General features: G+C 41.8%; 1 protein-coding gene and 1 pseudogene across 3 annotated transcripts in view; both read right to left on the reverse strand.

Moving 5' to 3' along the window:
* The window catches only part of LOC136845339 (BSD domain-containing protein 1-like), a 122,153-nt gene that overhangs the window by 5,393 nt on the left and 93,529 nt on the right, over positions 1–23,231 (reverse strand). The window lies entirely within an intron of this gene.
* On the reverse strand, positions 1,537–21,778 carry LOC136844599 (uncharacterized; annotated as a pseudogene).

A 23,231-nucleotide genomic window follows, 5' to 3' on the forward strand; every position in this document is an offset into this window, starting at 1 on the left:
GTTGACAAAATTCCTTCTACACTCCACCCTTGAGGAGCACATTCCTTTCAAATAGCACTTAAGGGAATGAACTGGGCACAATAACATCTCATCCAGATCTCCATGAGTGTTTCATAGGGATGGGATTGATTAACTCTCAAATCTCTCAATGAAAACTGAGGGATTTTGAGTTTAGTCCATGAATTCTGGTATGAAAAAAAGGGAGAATGCCCCACCTTTCCATATGTCAAACTAGATAAGATAGGCCATTTACTTACCCAACTCTTCACTGATGCCAGGTAAGATCTTTATCTGAATACTGAGACAACAGCTTATAGGGAGTGGTTGTAAGGCTCTGAAGGATGAAGGAAACATCCCACTCCCGGGGGCAAAGTTCCTGGGGAGGTAGGATTGCCTGAAATTTCTCATTAACATGCCTGACTCCACACAGATAGAGAGGTCCAATGGCAGAGGCAGAAAAGCCCTTCTCCCTATGAAGAAAGATGAGGAAGTCAGCTAATCACTGAATAGAGGGTCCACCTGGAGAGTAACCCTTCTATGACACCAATCTCAGAAGATGGCCCACATTCCCTGGTGCAAACTCGTAGCGGAGCAGCAGAGGGACCCAGACATTTCTCTTACTGCCCTGCAAGAATAGCCTCTCTCTTGCAGGACAGAGATTTTTCACAGGAGATGCTAGATAACCTCCACCAGTGAAGATGAAGACACTGAATTGCTTGATGATACGTGTGAATGTGCGGCTGACAAGGGAGGGTGGGCCAGAAGGAAAGCTCTCTTGGTACTCTGCCCAGGAGAGTCAGCAGGTTTGTGTACCACTTGGCATGTAGCCAGTGAGTAGCCACCAGGGTCATCCAAAGAACTGGAGGACAAACAGCCTGTTGACCACTCAGCGGAGAGGGTTGAATGAGGGAAAGACGTATACATCAGTTATCCCATGGATGCTGAAAGGCATTTTCTATGGCTGCCCATGGGTTTGGGACTGAAGAGCAAAAGATGGGAAGTTTTCTGTTCAAATCATTGTGAAAAGGATGATCAAGGTAAAACCACAAAGGTCAAACAATTTCTCCACTACTCTGGGGTGTAGGGACCACTTCAATCCCAATACTCTGGCCTTGGTGGCTCAGTTGACCTGCAAGGATGTTCCTCTTGCTCAGGATGTACCTAAAGGGTTGCTCACCCATGCATCTGAGGGGTTAGTTGGCACAAGGAGTGGGACACTGTGCTGCCTTCCTTGGTGATGTACACTCAGAAATCACAATCTCCGACCCACCCAGGTCGTGCTCCGAGTTTATGAGTGGGGCCTTTCTGGACGGTGGGCAGCGCCAAATATCATGGATTGAAACACACTCGAACACCTTTGGAACTCTTCCGGATTTTCCTTTGGGTGTTTCTTTTTTTTTTATGATTTTGCTGCATATAATGCAAAGCAATCATGGTATGATAATATGGACAACACTGTGTTGAATTTTACAACCTGTATAATATCGAAACAAAAAAAAAAGCCAAAACTGCCGAGTTGTAGTTAGGAAAGGGGGGGGAGGGTAGAATCTGCGCGTGTGTGTGTCAACATTCATTTCAACTTTTTCATGTAACAGCACAGTATATGCACTCTCAGCAATGACTCCACAGCATCACAAATGCACTCAGAATCAACCTTCATGCGCATTATGAACTTGCATACTGTGCAGTAGAATATTCATTTGATGATAATCTATTACTATTACTGAAAAAGATGAGTGGGAGGAAACCAAAACGACTAAAACTTAAAGAGGACTATAACCCCACCTTACTCAAACTTTTATTTGACGAAAGTCAGCCACCCCAAGATTCGTCAGATTCAGGTAATGAAATTGATGAAAATGAAACATCTGAAGAAAATGATGATGTTTGTGTGATTCCGGAAACACAAGATGAAAATGATGATTTGTCAGACAATGACAGTGTTGAAATTATTGATAATTCTTCAGATAAATGCAACATTACATCATCTGACGAACAAGACGACGAAGAAAAATCAAGTATCATACATATCAATAGTGATTCTGATGAAAATTATTGCGAGGACCTACAAGAAGATTTTGCATCTCGGTCACAGTCATTGTTAAAATATTATCCATACAACTATCACTGAAATCAGCCTTGGGGACAAAACTTTCATGTATAACTTTTTACCTATAAAACAAGATAATGGCCGAATTTTGTAATACCTATAATAGAAAATAGTGTTAACAATAAAGCCCTTTATTCTCATCCACTGTAACCGATTCCCGAGTGCGGAAACAGCAGCAACAGTTTTCTATACCATGCGAACATCATTTTGCGAACCCAATGGTAAGCCTGCTTGCTTCGAATCATGTTTTGAGTAAGGTAACCTGAGCAAGGATGAAAGAGAATGATGAAAAGATCATATCAACAAAATAAATGTTTTATTTGGATATTTTCAAACCAACACACTTTGATTTAGTGTAAAACAAATGATCAATGTGACAATTTCAAAGAAAAAATTTTGTGCTTACGCACAAATAAATTTGTAATTATTGAAAAAAGTAAAACATTAGCAAATGTCCGAGTCTTGCAACAACCTGCTAATCTCTTGCCTCCCCCCTCCCCCACAATCCTTTCCTCCTAATCCGCAACCCTCGTTGAATTCCCACCACAACCACCTCGACTCAGCCATAGGTTAATACTTTGTCCAACCTCCCTTTGCTGCTATAACTGCTTGCAGTCTGTCAAGCATGGAATCTACCAGATTGCTGCAAATGTTTGGCCAGTTTCTGATACCCTCCCACGCAGTATGTGCGTGTCTCTTCACTGCTTAACTTGTTTTCTCCTCTACATTCCATTCCTGAACCATATGCGCCCATAGATTCTCTATGGGATTACAATTGGCTCCTTTAGGGGGCCAGTTCAATAGTCTAATTTCTGGATGCGTCTCACACCAAAGCATGACTACCCGACTAGTGTGGATTGGACTGCGGTCTTGCACTAGATGTGTAAGCTCTGGTTCCGGGAAAGCATATGCTCGCACTGATGGTAACAAGGATGTCTAAAGAATATTGATATACTGTTCTGCTGTCATATACCCTTCAATGTTGGTCAGTTCACCACCACCTCCCCACCACATTCATCCATGCATACAGGTTGTCACACGACCGCTTCTCGATATTTCTTGGATGTGTCTCTGAGCATATCTAGTGTTGCGGATTCGCCAACACTGCCGACCGACTGCTGCGACAGACGTGAAACTTTTCTCGTCGGTGAAAATGACACGCCTCCAAAAATCGCGTCCCACATCCGCATAGGCCTCGGCAAACCTTTGGTGGGCTTCTCTGTGGGCATCAGTTAAAGTTCCCTTCTTTGCAGGGATGAAACAACGCTGGCCACCCTCCCGCAATCGCCTCCTTGTTGTTATTGGGTCACACTGGACTAGTGCGTCCCTTGTTAAGCTTAATGCAGTTTTGAGTGGTGCTCTCTCTGATTCCCTTTGTATGCGGCCATCTTCCTCAGGTGTGGTGACCCTTGGCCCTCCTGGTCTGGGCCTGGTGAGCACGTGACCCTCTTCCTCATGTCTTCTCAGCCAACGCCTAACCTTATCTCTGGAGATACCGAAAAGGCAACTTATCTCCCATATCCCCTTCCCTGCCTCGTGATAGCCAACAATCCTGCCTCGCTCTGTTATCACATCAGGTCGATTGGCTCTAGTCCTCGGTGGTCTTACACGACTTTGTGGCTGTAATAATAACACAATAATGAGATTTATGAAACAACATATAAATGCAGGGAATCCGATCAACTATATAGACACTGCTGCAATGATATCATGAGGGTTTGTTAGGGGGATAGTACGAGAGAGAGACCACTACCTACTCATTACGTTAGCTTGGTCGGCGCTGCGATTCGTCCACTTGAGTGACGCTGCTTCAGATTCTACCCTTCCCTCCCCTTCCCCCTTTCCTAACTACAACCCGGCAGTTTCGGCATTTTTTCTTCGTTTCGATGTTATATAGGTTGTAGAATTCAACAGTGTTGTCCATATAATCATTCCATGACTGCTTTGCATTATATGCAGCAAAATCATAAAAAAGAAAAACACCCAAAGCAAAATCCAGAAGAGTTCAAAAGGTTTTCGTGTGTTTCAATCCGTGATAGTTAGTGTTGCCCGCTGTTCAGAAAGGCCCCGCTCATAAACTCGGAGCACGACCTAGGTGGGTCGGAGATTGTGGTTTCTGAGTGTACACCACAACAGTGTTGTTGCTCATGACCACCACCAAGAGCCCTTGTAAGTTGATTTGAAAAGCCTGCGGTGCCAACCAAGCTGCCTGCATTACTAAGACTTGATATGTAGATGAAGAAGATTTGGGCTCCAAGTCCCTGAAATGAACTCCTTGCAGGTATATAACTCACCCACTCCTCAAGGCATCCAAGAGGAGGAACATCTTGAAGGAGAGGGGGCCTCAGAGAGATCCTTGAAGATAATTGGATTTGTCAAGCCATCAAGCCAGATCTTTTTTTCATGTCCTCATTTCAAGGGACCACTTCTATTTCAGCTTCCACTGTAGGGACCAAAGATGAAAGCAACCTTGAGGGATAAGCTTTTCCTGGGATCTGAGCTGACCTAGAATCACTTGCCATTGCTGAGCTGGTTGTCCTTCGACAGGAATTGGCTGTGACTTCCTTGAGATTGTCCCTGCAGGAATATTTGGGAAGGCCTTCACTGCCAAGATATCCATGAGCATCTTCAGGTACCTGACCTGCTGCTTGGGACAAGATTGGATTTCCACCAGTTTATCACCACCCAGATCACAGCACAGGGCTAGGAGACAGTGTTTGTAGAGGAGACGTTCCTCCTCGGAAGGAGTGAGAGTCAGTCAATCGTCTAGATACCGTAGGAGGCAAAAGCCCTTCAGATGAGCTAAAGCAGAGACCAAGGTGAACACCCAGATAAATACTTGAGGAGTTGTTGCAAAACCAAAACAAAGGACCATAATTAAAAGACCATTCCATTGCAGACAAAGTGGAGGTACTTCCTCAAGTCCAGGTGGATGGCGATCTTGAAACAGGCATCCTGCAGATTGACCAAGATCATAAAGTCCCCTTCTCTGATGGAATCTAACAGTGAATGAGTTATCTCCATCATGAATGGGGTCTGATGATGTACTTGTTCAGTGTCGAGAGATTGATGGCCGGTCTCTAGCCTCCAAAGGCCTTATCCACTTGGAAGAGGTAGCTGTAAAATCCTGCAGATTAATGTCAAACAATCTCAAGTGGGTCCTTTTGCATCAATGTTTTGATCTCTGCCTACAGGGCTCAAGACTTCAGCAAATCCACAATGTAAGCCGAGAAGTGAATAGGGGTCACTGACAGGGAGGCCAACAGTCCTTGAACAGTTGCCTGTACCCATCCCGTACGACAGACCAAGGGCTCTGCTCCGAGTTGCTGTCACACTGCCCAAAAGCATGACAGGCACACCCCACAACCCCGCCCACAGCAATGAAGGAGGGGGCTCACCATTCTCAGTCACTCCATCCTTTCTTTGTCCTTCTGCCCTCCCCCCCCTCCTCTCCTAAATGAATGGGGAAGATGGTTGTTGCTCCTGCTTAAGCTTCTGAGACTGAGGCTTCCTCTGGGTACCTGAAGTGGATGGTTTAGCAGTACCCACAGGCCTCGCAGACAATGCTTTACCTCCCTGCTGTGGCTTATTCTTATTATTATTAAAACAGTTTAACCAGACCACTGAGCTGACTATCTGCTCTCCTAGGGCTGGCCCGAAGGATTTGGATAAAATGCCAGGTCTAGGCCAGAGGCCTAGCACTGGGACCAAATAGGTCATTCAGTATGGTGATGAATGAGTGAAAATGAAATTAAAAACTGCACAAAGACATACACTCATGCTGGACCACACTCACACAAGAAACATATTTATACTCATGTTTCCATATATACTCGCTAAAAAGATATATTAAAATTCAGAATAAGTCAAGTAACATTTTAAAATTTAGTTGTTTTAAAATTCATTAGACACACTCACTAAGGGTTTTCATATTTTATTTACTTTTTATATTTTAACAATTAAATCGCAGCTCCTCATGAACATTAAAATTGGTATTACTGAAAATGTAGAAGATTCTGACAAAATTTCCTTCATTCATCTACTTCTAAAATTTGATAATTGCTTCAGGTTATATTTTGGACATTCACACAATAAATGCTAGACTGTTATCAACACTTTGCACTCTGGGCATTCGGGAGGAGGGCCATGTGGACTGTTCATTAAGTGTCCATGTGTCAAACAAGTATGGCCTTGAAGACGTGCCAGAATTACTTGTGTCTCTCTCTCTGATATGATGAAGTCCATTTTCCAACACTGGATTTTATGTTTTAATTTATTATTTTCAGGTTTTCATTCCATATGTTTTGCCATTTACTTGCAATGACTGTTTTTACAGGCATTCCCCAGTTAACGGCGGGCTTGGTTAACGGCGATCCGATTTTATGGCGCTTGTCTAGCGACGAAAATCAGCAATTTTCGGCACCGAAAATCACTGATTTCCGCTTATTGGCGCAGATAATTGGGTATTGGCGCCAATACATACCTAACAGAGGTGCCAATAACCGAAAATCAGCGCTTTTTGGCACCAATAAGCACCAAAAATTGCCGAAAAACCTCCGAAAATCGCCGATTTTCGGTTATCATCACGCCCTCAGAAACGGAACCCCGCCGATAACCAGGGACTGCCTGTACAGGCAATTCTCAGTTATCGGCGGGGGTTCCGTTCTCAGGGTGTGATGATAACCGAAAATTGCCACTAACCGAAAATCGGTGATTTTCCGGCTTATAGGAGCCAAAAAGTGCTGATTTTCGGTTATCGGCGCCTCTGTTAGGTATGTATTGGCGCCAATACCCAATTATCGGTGCCAATAAGCAGAAATCGGCGATTTTCGTCACTAGACAAGTGCCATAAAACCGGACCGCCATTAACCGAGCCCGCCGTTAACCGGGGACTGCCTATATATAGCTTATATAGTCACTAATAGGTATGTTCACATTAGCTCTTGCATGTGGACTGCTTCTTTAGTTGCTTTAACAGCCTCTTCATTTCCCTTAATCCCCACATGGGCAGGGATCCAACATATTTCAATATTTTTTCTATTATTATACAATTTATGGAGTGAAAACTTAATTTGTTGCACAATATTATTTTTTGAACTGTACCTTTGACAGGTTCTATAGTCCTTCTGGAGTTGCCATGAATCACAAAATTATTAAATTAGGCTTCTTTAATTATTTTTATGGCTGATGCTATTGCACATAACTCAGCTGTAAATACTGAGGCATTATCTGGCAGAGAGAACTGATATGTTTTGTCTTGGGACACTGCAGCATATCCCACTCTGTATTGTGACTTAGATCTGTCAGTGTAGATTGCGTAATGTGGACCTCCTCACGTGGATTTTATAATAATCTACTGTATGCTGTCTATGGTGTTCTGGGGTATATGAATAACTTCTTGATAAATATTTCAAGTGTGTACAAATTCTCATTTTATTCATTGCCCACGGAGGAGGTAATTTTACTATTAAAGGTAATTGTATATTTATATTTAGAGACTCAAACAATCTTCTAGCCTCTAATTGGGAAAGGAGGTGGATGATTGTTTATATATACATCTAGCTCTAATTGGGAAAGGTGGATGATTGTTTATATATACATCTCCTAATCCAAATAATTTTTTGATCAGAGAATCTTTTGTCTGAATTCTCAGAGCATTCTTCATTGTTATTAGCTCTCTATGGAGAGGGAGGTAGTTCAGCACATTCAACTTGTAAAGATGACTTTGGTGATGATCTAAAGGCTCCTGAACATATTCTAAGGCCTTCATTAAGAACTCTTGCTTTATACAGTACAGTAAGGGTACATCTATCAGCTCCCCAAGTAGTGTTCGATAGTAATTAGGTTTAATGCTCTTTTACATTTTGATTTCATGTATGTTATGTGGGCTTTCCAGTTCAAGTTGGCTAACTGGTATACTATGATTTCTGATTTTTAAATCTATTTCTTCACCCTTTGTCCACTTTTTATTTTCATAAAACATGATTGCTTGAGTTATATCCATGGAAAATTTAAAGCCTACAGGTGAGATCTATTCATCTATTTTTACTATGTTTTTATTAATGATTCATACTGCATGTTTTACTAGAGATGCTAAATAATACATGGCAAAATCATCCATATACAAGTTACTTTCAATTCCAATGGATAGATTTTTACTGATATCATTTATTGCTAAAGTAAACAGATTGCCACTAAGGACACTTCCTTGTGGAACACCATTTTCAAGTGGAAATGTACTTGACAATACATCAATTCTCACTTGGAAAGTGCAATTTGTCAGAAACTTTTGGATAAACCTACTTAAATGTCCACGGATGCTGTTTTATGTAATGTTTTTTATATAGCATAAATCCATGTAGTATCGTACCCCTTTTCAGTGTCAAAAAAGATGGCTATAGTAATTTGTTTTCGTTCAAATCCTCTTTGTATGTGGTCTTCCAAGTTAGACAGAGGATCTAATGTAGACCTGAACTGAGTGGGAGTCAAAATTTATTTTCTTGAATGTGCCATTTAGTCGAGCATTTACCATTTTCTCTAGTAATTTACATAATCTTGTTAAAGAAATTGGTCTGCAACTGTTTACATTACTGGGGTCCTTTCCAGGTTTGGGGATAGGAATTATCATGGCCATTCATCAGGAAATAAATTTCGAAGCCATAAGTGATTATAAAACTGTAATAAGTATGACTTTGCCAAAAGTGCAAAGTGGGAGATCATTTCAAAAGAAATATTGTCACCTCTAGGGGCAGATTTATTGCTGTTCAAGAGAGCAAATTCCAACTCTTCCATATTAAATTTTCTATTATAATATATATATATCTTCTATTGTTACTGATTCTATATTGTTTTTCTTTGTGCAGAAATGTTCACCTAAATTTTTATTACTATAGTACTTACTTTTACTAAGTTTTCTCCTATTACATTACTTATTTCTTTCGGATCAAGTGTTCTTTTCCTTTTCCTCTTTTGATATGGCAGGTCTAGGTGGTTTAACATCAGTACCATTTATTTTCCTGAATTTTTCCCATATTTTTTGTATGGAAGTATTATTAGAGAGATCTGAGACATATTTCCTCCATGAAATGATTCTTTCTTAAATTACTTCTTTTTTAAATTTTGCAAATATTTTATATATAGAGGTTTTAATGTATCAATTTCTAGTAATAACATAGTCAATTTTTGTAAATTTTCTTCTAATACCAGTAATGTTTATTTTATTTTACTGAACTTAGTATTCAAATCATCAAATCATCTTCCAATTTGGTGTTTTATTTTTACTAATTCTGTTAGTTTTTCAGACCACCATGGGACTTTGTATTTTGTTGGAAGAGACTTTGAATTTGGTATTGCTTTATCAGCAGCATTTTTAATGAAATCAACAAGAAATCTATTTGTTTCATTATGAACTTGTATATACTCAAATGGTGGGATATTCCTAGTGTGGAATTCATATACAGGTAGTCGTTGACTTACGACCTATGCGACTTACGACCGACCGACTTTATGACGGCTACGACAATATAATAATATATAATAATATTTAATTTTATATTTTGCTAAAATACGCCGAGCTGCATATTTGATACTTTTTTTCCGCTACCGCAGCGCTCATATCCGAGAGATGCTCAGCTTTCGCAGCGTTCAGTGTGTTTGTGTCGCTCGAAAATGGTAAAAGATTCATTTTTTGTAATGTATTTTGTATTTCTATTTTTTGCAAATAAATCAAATGTAATAACACATTACCGTATTTGATGGCTTATAAGACACACCCCAATTTCAGCAGGACATTGAGGGAAAAAAAAATAAGGTTTCCTAGCCTATGCTCATATGATTTTGGTAAGTAAAAACTGTAGTACAGTATTAGGTTATCATATGCATATTGTTTCTTACCAACAGAATCAACAAAAACATTAATAAAGAAGTTATTTACCATATTTATATTTATCAAAATATGCATTATACAATCAGCCATTTACTATGATCGAATGTTTCGTCTGCTGCTGAAAGCTACCTCATAGGTTTACCAATAGATTGCAACACATTCATTTGTAAACATTGTTTCTTACCGGCAGAATCAACAAAAACATTAATAAAGATGTTACCTAAGGTAATATATGTTATATATATCCATTATATATTATAAAGGTATGCAATCAAAGGGTAAAATCCAATAAATAAAAATGTTTCCTATGTAATGGCTCGAGTCTCGTGAGCAACTGAACAAAGCCATGTTATTATTCTTAAAAGAGAATGCTAGCACGAGTTACGAAATATCAACTCAACGAAGCTTTGTTATTATGCCTAAAGAGAAAGGTAGCAGGAATTGTCAACCACCAACTGATCGAAGCCATGTTGTTATGCGTAAAGAGAATGTTAGCAGGAATTGCCAACTACCAACTGAACGAAGCTCTCGAGATAATCACCAATAGGTGGCAGCACACGTACTGTAAGTCTGTAAATGTGGAATGCGGCAATCCGCTGTAGACGACGATAATATTAACACATTTTAATGAAAATATCAATAATAACAACGTAGATATTGATTATAATACTAGCAGTAGTAATTGCAGTGATGGTAAGTGTGATAATGATAAATAATTATAATAAACTTTGTTTTTTAATAGGTTATTAGGATAACACCGAATGTTAGGCTAGGCTACAACATCTACGTGACGTTTCATGTATAATTTCGGCCAAAATTCTTAAATTTTGAGCCTACATTATGTACATAGGACGCACGGGGATTTTTTAGGTGATTTTTTTTTTTTTTAAAAGTGCGTTTATACGCCACAAATACGGTATGTATTTAATTCAAACCCATAAATAAATAAAAGTAAATAATACGTCATAATGTAGCCGATTGGCAATGCAAATGGCGGATAAGAAAATGTAAACAGACCAGACAGATGGTTTGAATACCTACAATAAAAATGTTAAATACAGTAATAAAAGTAAGTATTAATCAAGGAGTTCAAGCATGATAAGATTTCATATGCTAAACGTAATAATAGGTACTATACATGCAAATTTTTGGGATAATATAAAATGTATATGTAGGCTAGTCATACTTAGGATATATGATGGATAATACAGGGTAGGTACAGAATACATGTACATATGTGGTTGGTCGACTTATGACGAGATCGACATATGACCGCTCTGTCAGAACCTAATGCTGTCGTAAGTCGACGACTACCTGTAGTTCCCAATCTGTTTTAGAAATGTTGAATTGAGGGACATGTTTGACATGATTATTTTGAAATAATGAAATTAATATTGGGAAATGATCACTGGTGTGCAAGTCATCAACTGTACTCCAATCCAATCTGTCTACTACACTTGAGGCACATAGAGTGTTCAGTCTACTGAGGAAAACGTTCCATGTGTTTTTGAAAAATATGTACAGATTTCGTTATCATTTGTACAGCACATGTCGTTTGAGTCTACGAATTCTTTTATTTTACTTCCTGCTCTATTTGAGTTTGTGCAATTACAATCCCATATCAGGTTGACAGCATTAAAATCACCTACTATTAATGTAGGTTCCTTGGCATTGTTAAGTATCTTTAACTTTATCAACATAGTACAGTAATTATTATTATTATTATCATAAATTACATAATTATCATTTTTATTTGGATTTTAATACCTGATATTTGTAAGTCAGTAATGTTTACAGGTACTTTGTCATAAACTACTTTGTTATGTACAAATATGGTTGTACTGAAGTTTCCTTCTTCCTCATGTGATGTAGATGCTAAGGTGTATTTACCTACTGTTGAAACAGTTTTGTTGACATGTTGTAAACATATCATTGGTTCATATTCTTTTAGTAATCGTTGTATTTCTCCTAGGTGAAATCTAGTCTGTAGACCATTTACATTCCATTGTATAACTATTGAAAATATTTTGTTATAGCAGACAAGATTTGCTTTCTTTTTTGTATTATCAACTTGGATTTTTTCTAATAATTTACTCATGACATTCATTTGTTCTCCTTTATAACATATTCAGTCAGTGCTCAATGCACATGCAACCTTTTTCATGGGTACTCAAATCTGTGGTTTCTTTTTTTCTGTCACAAAATGTCTTAGAATGTTTGTTAAACCATCTTTTGTTATCATTGCACAATTCAACAAAACAATCATTACATCCGCATGTGTTTCATTTGCTCTTGTACCAATAATTGGTGATGGAGTAATCTCTTCTCCCTTGACATAATCATTGTTATCTATGGTATGGCTCGTTTCCACTACTTCAGTGTTTTGGATACCTGTATCTATAGGTTTTACTATTATTTTAGAAGATAAAGATATATTCTTAGCTTGTTTTTGTTTTCTTCATATCCTTTCTCTTTGGTTTAACTGATGTTACTCTAATAATAGTTGGTTTTTTGTTTTGGGTGGTGTTCTCTCCAAAGGTCTCTTTTTATCTTTAATTTCTGGTCCTTCACAACTTTCCTCTGTTACTTCTGTAGTAGTATCTTCTTGTGCTCCTATCTGCATTAACATTTCAAATGAATTTGATAAAATGTTATCCATATCCTTTGTACCTGTTTCTTGATTCTTTACCATTTAAGTTTTTTCTGTAAAGCATTAATTTCTTGAGATTTATTTAGCTGTGTTTTATTACTTCTATCTATATGTGTTTTTGTTTCATTATTGGTTTTTGTTATTGAAGAATATGTAAGTTTCTTAGCAGGATCTTGAATTCCTCTCACTTTCAAGTCTAATTTAGCCTCTTTTATAGACATCGTTCTTTCTTGTAACATTTTTTATTCCGTATTGTATAAGTTAAGTATATCTTAGTTTAACCAGACCACTGAGCTGGTTAACATACATGCGTTCTTTGGATCTTGCGTGATGATTCTGCCCACAGTTTACACACTTTGGTTCGTTGCACTTCCACTGGGTGGTATGTTCAAGAGATCCACAATGAGCGTACACCGGTTTGTTTCTACAATATTTTTTTGTGTGCCCATACTTACTGCAATTTTGACACTGTAGTGGTTTTGGGACACAGGGTCTAACTCTATGTTTTGGCCTAAAATTTTTATTTTTGTGGTAGATCTTCACCCTCAAATTTTATTTATTTATAGAATTGACCAAATGTGTTTTGAAGTCACTGGTTTTTTCGCTAGAAAATTGTATAGCTAGTAGCTTTTTGGGCAGAATTGATAAAAAAAATATCTAAATGAAAGTATATTCGTTTTAGATAGGCATATTTTGGAAAGCTTCCAAGTTTTATTAAATTTTCCACTAATTTTTATCTCCTCATGCCGAGAACCCTTGACATTCTTAGTGAATTAATTAATTTATTTATTTATTACTTATTTATTTATTACTTATTTATTTATTTATTATTTATTTATTTATTATTTATTTACTTATTATTTATTTACCTATTATTTTATTTTATTTTATTTTTTTATTTATTTATTTATTTATTTATTTCTTTATTATTTATTTATTTTCATATTTACTTATATATTTATTTATTTATTATTTATTTCTTTATTTATTTATGTATTTATTTATTTATTTATTTATTTATTTATTTATTTATTTATTATTTATTATTTATTTATGTTTTGTGCGATTGTTGTTATGACGCCGTGGCGTCCCCCAGCCGACCATGCCGACTGCGAGATTTTCCCATCAGCTTGTTCCTGTTTGGTTTCTCCCATATCGTTATATTCTTACCATTATTCCCCTGGGTTCCACCCACAATTGTTCTTTCCTGGTAGGTTTTAGCGGTGTTTCTCTATAATTATTTTGATCATATTTGGGCCCCCTTCATTAGGAGTTCACGTCATTTAACGCAGGTTTCTCCAACCCAGGAATTTGTTCCATTGACAGTGTTCACTTAACTTATTATTTGTGTCGTGCTACAGTGGTATTATTGTTTGTGCCCTATTTATGTGCGGAGGAGCCTCAGTAATGCCCTGTCGCTCCTCTCGCGGCTAGGCTATAGACCTTGCGAACACAAGTATTCATGGTTTATGTGTATTTTATTTTATTTACGATGGTGATTTATCTGGTCTAATTAGTATGCTTGCTCATGCCTATGTTTTATGTTAGGCTAGTATTGCTTCCTGAGTCTCCTTTTCCCCAGTTAGGTTAGGTGTAGGGTAGGATTCTTCCAGGTTGAGAGTTTCTGTTATCGTTCCACGAGCGTTGTTTGAGTGGTAGAAGTGAGCCCCATTGTCTTCTCCCTTCTCTCAGAAGGTTAAACTTTGATGGTGTGTCTCTCTTTTGCTGTCCTTGGCATCCCTGCTGATTCGACTCTGGTGGGTTTCTGGCTTGGAAATTTCTCTCCCGTTTTTCCTCCCTCCACTTTCCTTCTCAGCCTGTTAGCCTAGGCTGTCCTGGAAGTTGAGTGCAAACCTGAAACCATGACTAGGTGCGAGGTCGCGAGTCCTTAGGTCGCTTACTAGGGTGACTCCCCGACCTTTCATGTGTTAATTACTTAGCGCGGTGTGTGACTGCAGTTGAGCGGGTAAGTACCTTCCCCAGTCTCATTTTCACTGGTTCGGGCCTACCCCTCTTCCTACCCACCAGCCCTTCCCCCTCCTCACCTCTTGCTTCTTGGCTCCCACTTTCTGTGAGGTGGCGTCTGAGACGTTTTCTGCCTCGAGTCTGAAGTTTTCTGGTGGAAGGATCCGTTTCTCTCCCAAAGGAAAAAATCTCCGGTGGCAATAGCAGCTCATTGTTTAGTTAACTTGCTCTCGGCGAGTTTCAAACATTCTTAGGTTCCCCTCTCATCCTCTCTGATTCGCGGCGTTAGAATTGCTTTAGTTGGGTTGATGGCACTTTCTCGGCCCTTGTGGCCTCGCTTGAATTGGTTGCCTCACCCTCCTTCTGTTTTCTGTGTTGAGGTTGCAGGGATCTCCCGGAGGGTGTCTCGGACTCAGTGCCGTGTTGTTGCTATGATTCGTTACCATCTGCCCCCTTGTTTGTAACCTTCACGCCTTGTATCCACTAGCGGAGTAAGCTGCTCACTCCGCCATTATTCATTAACTACAAGGTCCGGTGTATGCTGCCTGGGTTCTTCTTCATCCCCCTTGTGGTAGGACCCACTTGACTCAGTTCTCTACTTTACGGGTATTCGGTGGTGGAGCCCCCTGCTTACTGCTCTAATTAATTATTATCTAGTAGGCCCGTCTCTGACGAGTTTTTCTTCCCTCAGTGCTCCAGGTGTAGTTGAAATCCCACTTCTGCCTAGTTTAAGTTTCTTAAATTGGTAGGTTTCATGTACTCTTCTGCTGGCACAATGCGTTGTGAGGAGCCAGGATGCACCGCCACCCTCCATCAACCCCTAGGACGTAGCGGTGTACCAGACCCACGCTGGTTATGCGGTTGGTTGGATGAACTTGTCGTTGGCATCCTGTAGCGGCTGTGAGGTTGCCGCCTTGGTCAACACTGTCCAGGGCGAATGCGGTAAAGCTCTCGCTGCGTCCTCGTTTTCCCAGTCTGATATGTGCTTATGTTGTGGTTCCCTCCTTATGCTACAATGTATTGTTGTGACTTCCCTTCTCTCCCTCAGGCTGCCGAGTCCTCTGAAGGAGGCCCTTGGGTCCTCGGCGCCTGGGTAGCTGGGTTTGGGTGTGCGTGAAGTCGCCACGGTCTCGCGCCAACACGAGGACCCTGCTCTACCCGGCGCCCGGGTGGCTGCTCACTGTCGGCCCAGATCTTCTTGTCATCAACAGTCTAACTCGCCACCCAGCCCTCAAGAAGACCCGCACAATACGAAGGAGTTTCAGAGGGCGTCGCCGTAGATTTGAACCTGGAACTGGAACATGGGGTGGACCAGAGGTGATGAAGAGAATGGAGTGAGGCTCTGGGGGCAGTGACCTTTTGATTCCCCATAAGTGTCACTTCTTCTTTTCTGGTTTTAGAAGTCTTCCATCTTGTGGGACAGGGCTCCATCAGCTGTCCCCAAGTTGGAAGCTGAAGACTTCATGGAGCGAAGGCTAAGTCCTCGTCCTCTCGAAATCTCCTTTCCCCGTCGAAGGCCAGGGTGCAGTACCTGGGGCCTCGAGCAAACTAGAACCTGGGCATTGGCGATGAAACATCTAGCCGCTCTCTGCTGGCCTGCCTTTGATACACAGGAGCCTTGCTAATTCCTGTACTCGAGGTTCGTAGGAGGATTGTGTAGCTCTCAAAATAAGCGGAGAAGCTTCTGACCCACGATTCTACTGGCGGGTATGGCTGCGCGCCAGCGGTGAAATCTGTCTGAAGGATCCCTGATGCGACCACATTCCTCACTACGCTGTAGGAACCCCTGGCGCTGCTCTTGCATTGCCATTGACACGAAGACACCTCTTTAATCAAAGCCTTGGCACGAGGCGCTGGGGAGTTAAGTTTTCCTCTGATCTCCTGCCCCCTTGAAGCAGTGGAAGTAGCGGAGAGGAAGCCTGCGTGCATCAGGATGAGGTCCTAGGAGACAGTGATCTTCCTAGAGACCAAGCACAATCTGCCTCCTGCGCACTCTTACCAAGGTGGCAGGCTGACAACACTAAATTGACACCTTTCAGGGAGATTACACCATGTTCTCCTTGAGGATAAATTACCCACTCCCTGCCTTAGCAAGGTCACCTTCTTAGCAGCCCAGGCTTGCTTTGGCAGCCAAACCCTTGCCTCAGCTGAGACAGACCACATCCTGGTATTCCCGGGAGGTGGCGAGTTCTGGAATAGCGCTCCGTCCACCTTTACAGTAGGTCGTGGGCGCTGACTGTCGTCTTCCCAATTGCGAGCAGCTTCCCAAGATCCCGGAAGCTTTGCTCCAAGACTGAGTTTGTCTTTCGGTCTCAGTTAGGCTAGTCCTTGAGCTCCTGTTTTCTGTGGGAAGCAACCGCCGTCTCGCCATGAGAGCGCCTGTTTCAGGTTGGCTAAATCCTGTTAGCAGAAGTTTCAGTCAGACCTGTATGACTATAGTGAGTTGGAGTGCCGCCAAGTTCATTGTGGATGCCGCATACGTCATGAGCCTAACAAGCTCATGAAAAAGAAGTTCTATTGAAATGATCTGTTTCCCAGAGGCTGAGGTAGAGTGTTCTGTTGGCTTCTAGGTAACAAAGCCTTCGTTCTTGTTGGGGCATCTCCATGCAAAACCAAAACCCCAAGTACAGTGCCTCCCAGTCTAAGTCTGGGAAGCGCTTTTGTCGCCATAACGACTCTTCACCAGAAGCAGTCGTTCAGGCGGTCCCGGTCTCGACGGTGGGCCAACCCTCCACCTCAGGCGTCAACCCAACAATTTGTTCTGGTCAACCAACCCAATCTCTTGCTGCACCTGCGTACGTCTCAGTGTACAATTCTACCTATATGAGGGCCGGGGTCTTTCCCACGACCTCAATAGGGCGCGAAGGGGCAGAGGTCGAGCCCCATGAAATGTGGCTCTGCCTCCAAGGGAAAAGTTGGCCGTGGTAGAGAAACAAACCTGCTTCCTCCCACTGGATCAGAGTCAGGTAGGTGAAGTGGCTTTACTGGTTAAAGACCAGTGGTCCTTCAGTCATGGGCACACAGCATTGTATCCAAGGAGTCTGGGTTGGAGCTGGATCAGATCCCTCCACTCTGATCAGTTCTACCAACCCTCCTCCATAGTCCTGGAAGACTATGTGACGGAATTGCTCAACAAGAGAGCAATAAAGAAAGTAAGGCACCTCAAGTTCCAAGGCAGGTTGTTCACTGTCCCAAAGAAATGTTCGATCAGCAAGGGTAATCCTAGATCTGCTGTCAAATCTCTATATAAAATGCGACAAGTTTACGCATGCTACGGTGTCAAATCTGGACTCTGCTGCGCGTGGAGCCGTCACCACTGGATCTTGCAGGCAGCCTACTATCACTGCGTCCCGATTCTGGCAGTTTCTCTCCCTACCCTAGGCTTCAGGCTAGAACATTCTCTCCTTCAAAGTCATGCCTTTCGGACTCAATACAAGCCCCCCCGCGATATTTCGGCTGGCGGAGCCAGGTGTTACAGCTCCGGTCGGGGCATTTCACAGCAGCATACCTGGGCGTTTGGATAATCTGGGCTCCAACAGTTCAAGAGTGCCGGAAGGCTGACTACCTCAGTGTAATTCCTGGAATCGACAGGTTCCAGCTGAACGAGGAGAAGTCCCGCTTGACTCCGGTCCCGGTTTCAGTGGCTGGGCTCTCTGGGACAGTTCTCTGCTCGTGCAGGCTATCCCTTCGCCGCCCAGCGGAAAGAATTCCTCCACACCAGAAGGTTCTTGAAGGACAAAGCAGCATCCGCCGGTCCCAAGGGAGGATCCTCAGCTCCCTTCAATTTGCCTCAGCAACGGACCTGCTCTTAGCGAGTTCAGCATAAACAGGAGTGTGGCGGAGGCGAGCCAGCGTGACTCAGAGACAGGTCTCTCTTCCTCCACAGATTTTGAAGGCGAGACTCTGGCCATGGTCCTGATCAGTGGCCTGTCGAAGTCAGTCTAGCTTCAATTCCTCCTCCAGCGCTGAGCAGTTACTGGACACTTCATTAGCGGCTGGGGAGGGTATTCACAAAACAAAAAGTACAGGGACATGGTCTACAATGTTCCAACAGTTCCATCTCATAACACATAGAAGCTATGTGATTGTTTAACCCTAAAAAGCTCCGCCCAGCCAGCCACATTCACATCAGGCTGGTGTTGGACAGCGCTATGGGTAGTTCATTGCATCAGGCGGCTCAAGTCTGATCGTAAACCCAGGTGATGGTAGCTATCTTCTCCTGGCGAACAAACACGGTTGGCATCTGTCAGCCACCCACCTGGCGAAGTGCGGAACGTAATTGGCGGATTTCTGTCAGAACCGCTCCATTTGGAGTGGGGTAGTCTCTGGACAGAGTCATTCAATTGGATTGCGCCAGGTTTTCCGGACTCCAAGTGGATCTGTTCCTTCTGGAGAGCAACCTGGCTTCCTTGTTATGTAACTTGAACCTGGACCCTCGGAAGCATACCCGCAGACAGCGATGACCATAGGTGGAACAATTGGAGAGGAATTTACTTGTTTCCCCCAATAAACATACTGTTATTTACACAAACTCCAGGTCATTCAAAGACCAACTGGCTCTAGCAACCTATTGGCTGAAGAGCAACTGGGTTTTCCTTCAGAGCTCAAGTTACTTGAGTCATCAGTTCCCAATCCCAGACTGACCCAAATGGTACAAACTGAAGACTGTGTCAGCTTCGCCAATTCAGAATGCCTAGTTTTATGGACTTTTAGCAAGTTCGCTGCTAATAAGGGAGCAAACATTGACCCCACTAACACTGTTTTTAGAATCTGATAAAAGAGTCTACTCTCAGGCAATATGATTCAGCGGTCAAAAAGTTAGCATCCTTCTTGAAGGCATCTGAAGCTCCTTTATGACTACTAACGCGGTTACGTTCTTTAGGTCATTGTATGAAAAAGGCCTGACTCCGGCTACTGTACTGCTAAATCAGCCTTGAAGAGGTATTTTTGTATGGTTTTCAAATTGGCCTTACAGATTCCTTTCATCAATCCCTAGAACATGCGCTCGTTTGAGACCAATGCTTGTACATTCTGTTCTGCGTGGTTATCAACGGCGTTCTTAAGTTAGCCTCTGATATTGACAACTTACAGTGCTCTTACCTGGATCTGTTAAGGAAAACCTTATTTCTCGTTAGCCTGGCTTCAGGTGCCAGAATTTCAGAGCTGTCGGCTCTCGCGATCGCTAGAGGTGATGATCATGTTGATTTTCCTTCCATCGGCGAAATCCTTCTCCCTGATCAAAGGTTCCTAGCTAAAAATGAAGACCCTCCAGGACAGGTGGTCCCCTTGGGAAGGTGGTGCTCTTCCCACAGGACCAGTCCTTATGCCGTTCGCCTTGAAGTCTTACCTGCTGAACTCCACAGTGCAAGTCGGGTCCTCTTTTTATCAGGGAGAGAAAGGGTGAACCCTTTCTTTGAGCAGCTATAAGGCAGCAAATTCTATATTTTATTAAACAAATAGCCGGTTCAGTCCCCAAGGTTCATGATAACCGAGGCGTGGCTACCTCTACCAATTATTTCCATAACATGGTTTTGCTGAACTTTACCAATGAGTACACAGGATCAGTCACCTCTAGTGTTTAGCGCCACTATTTAAAATCACTCAGAAGCCTGAAATTTGCTGCAGTGGCTGTGGGGAGTGTCATCCCCCAACCCCAAATAATCCTTAATCCTCTTCCCTTTCCCACAGCCACGCCTGCCTCATTCATTTCTCTGCCTGCTCTTCTGGTTCAATCGCGCCTCACTGCCTTGCTCCTCATGAGTGATGTTACTATTGCCCGTATTCTGGATTGTCTTGGTGATTGTATTTTGATGTGCTATGAATTTGGATTGTATTAGGGGTACTGGATCTGTTTTTTATTTATGCTCCATGTACCTCAATAATTTTTTATGTCGTAATGTCTCTCTTTTCCCTTAGATTTAAGTTATTGTTTAATTGTCTGTGACTTTATCTTGTTGGGTGTATCATTTTCCACCGTAGTGGTTTTATAGTCTGCTTTTCTGCATTGTTCTTAAAGTTAAGTTGTTGCCCTTATATTGTAAGGTTTGCTTTGTATAAATTATGATTATTAAATCTGTTTTCATAGCATGCATTTTTGTTCCAAATCACCTTGTTTTAAAAAATTTTTTCCCTTTTAGCTGCAGTCTCTGGTTCTCCTGTTACTATTTCACGGTGTTTCAGGGCCGAGCTCAGAAAAGGGATTTTTGACAAAGGAAAAATCTATTTCTGAGGGGCCCCATGTCTGATGACCCCCAGGGCCTGGTTTCCCCCTTCTTGCACGTGCTAGCCTGGAATGTGGTGGCGTGAGTCACCGCTTGGCCGCGGAGTGGCGTGGGGGAGCTGGAAAACTCTACTCACTATGGGGATTTTGACATGGGATGTCTGTCGAATGTGGCTCTGGTTTGTGATTCAGCTACTCACCCCTTGGATTATACGACGTCTTCCGCATGGAAGTCGATCGATCAGAGTAGTAATATCCTGAAAGCATTTTTTCTCTGGTATGTAGCAATATTTATACCTAGAAATTCGGTATTTAGTATGGAATTTCACGGGTGACATGAGGCCTCCCTCAGAAATGATTTTTCCTTTGTCAAATCCTTTTTACTTGAGGTAACATATACCTCACAATCCTGGATCTAAGGGTATTTCTTTTTGAGAGTGTCTAATAGCAATTTCTTTTTGATTGGTTCGTTGTCATTTTCATTGTATTGTGTTTTTCCACTTTTACATTAATGTTATCTATATTTTTTAAAGACAAATAGTCTTCTGACTGACTTCTTGTTGTGGCTGCTGTAAGCCAAGTCTTCTCCTTTATTTGTCTGAATGACATTTCTGCTGTCGGAGGCCTATTTAATAAATAATTTTCTAATTTTAAAGATGAAATATTTTGGTCAGCTTCCATGGTTAGAAACCTTGAACAACTTCCACTCCCAAAGAGGGAGTTGAATTGAGTCAAGGTTACGTCATGTCAATATTTACTCTTTTTGGGTGTTTTATACGGTATTAAAGTTTTAATACCATCCTGATTTTGATTATTTGGATTATCTAGAGACTTGTCCATCTCCACACCAGGAAATCTGCTCCATACTGGAGCACCAGATGTCATCTGTGCCGAGGCAGTACCATCAAAGGGCCCTGGGGTACTCGAATCTCTATAATTACTACTCATAAAGATTGGAGGAAACAAAAAAAGAATGTAAACCTGAAAACCTTAAAAAGATATCATCGGCCTTTCATAGCGTTTATTCTTCCACCAAAGGCACAAGTGAGAGCTGACTCCCAATGTCCGCGTCCCTACCCTATCCTACTCTACAGGGAATGGCACAACATGATTAGAGTGGCTTAAGTGTAAGCCAAACCTGCTTGCTAGGACTGAGAGCATTACAAGAATACAATCATCCCCACCCTAGTCATGCTATGGGCAAACCAGACAGAACGCTTAGAGGTCTATCCCCAGAACCAGACGCCACTGGAATCCGTGGCCCAGCCATACGAATAGTTCTGCCTTCAAGCTATCAATCTGATAACTCTCAGGTCTGAACAATGTCAGGCAGTTGATGGTCCTATCATACCACAGTTCCCACTATTTAGCTTCGGATATAAACCCAATCTCAGTTATGATATCTTTTCCTATTCAACAGGTCCAATAAGGTTTAGCAAAAGTGGAAAATTTCACAAAAATTAATCCAAACAAATATATAATGATATATGGGATTCTTGGATTCAAACCTGGAAACAAATTCCTAGGGTTCAAGAGCCCCCTCACCACGTCAAGGTGGTCCCAAGTCAAGGGGGCTGCAGGGGTTTAAATGCGGCTGCATGGGAGAACAGGGAATCTCAGGAATCATCATGTCACACCTCTACAGCTGTGTCGACTTTATTTCAAAGAAGTAGAATTGAGAACCAAAGATGGACCTGTTATGTAGTGTGAGGTAGCTCTCATGTGAACCCTGACGAAAAAGCATGAAAAGAACCACGTCTCTCTAGTGCAGCATATGGCTTTCCCAAACACTGGTGAGCCAGAAATGTATGGGCTTTGCTGCCTGACACCACTACCCTCCTTACTGAGGGCCAGACATCTCTCACCATAAGGTTGGTCATAGTACACTGCCAAAGTTCCAGCCATGAAGTAACATGGACCATGGTCATCATCACTGATTCTAGATTATTGGCCTTGGTAGCACTAAAAGAGAAGCCATCAAGACAGAGCCTCTTGAGAGGTAGGTTATTTGTCAGACGACACAGTGAAGCATTCAGATGGAGAAGGAGATCAATAGCACCCTACAGTGTGCAGTATTTCTTGTCTTGTGAGCAGCAGGTGGAGGAGTTTGCTCAATCTGTTGGCTGCAGGGAACTCCCTGACCCACAGACCAAGGAGTTAACTTCAGCCAAAACACCACAAAATAACTCTGACCATGGTAACCTTATCAAAGGTCTCACCTCTAGAGCAGAACCTACCACCCATTCCAAGGATAAAATTGCTGGTAAAGTCAACGCCAAGGTCGCCTCCCTGAGATTATTCAGATTAAGAATAAGCAAAATAAACCCTTGAAACTGCTGTTCTAGCTCTCCATATGGGTCCTGAGAGGAAGGGCCCTCAGTACCTGACAGTTTCCCGGCGA

The sequence above is a fragment of the Macrobrachium rosenbergii genome, chromosome 13 (assembly GCF_040412425.1).
Source record: "Macrobrachium rosenbergii isolate ZJJX-2024 chromosome 13, ASM4041242v1, whole genome shotgun sequence".
Taxonomy (NCBI): Eukaryota; Metazoa; Arthropoda; class Malacostraca; order Decapoda; family Palaemonidae; genus Macrobrachium; species Macrobrachium rosenbergii.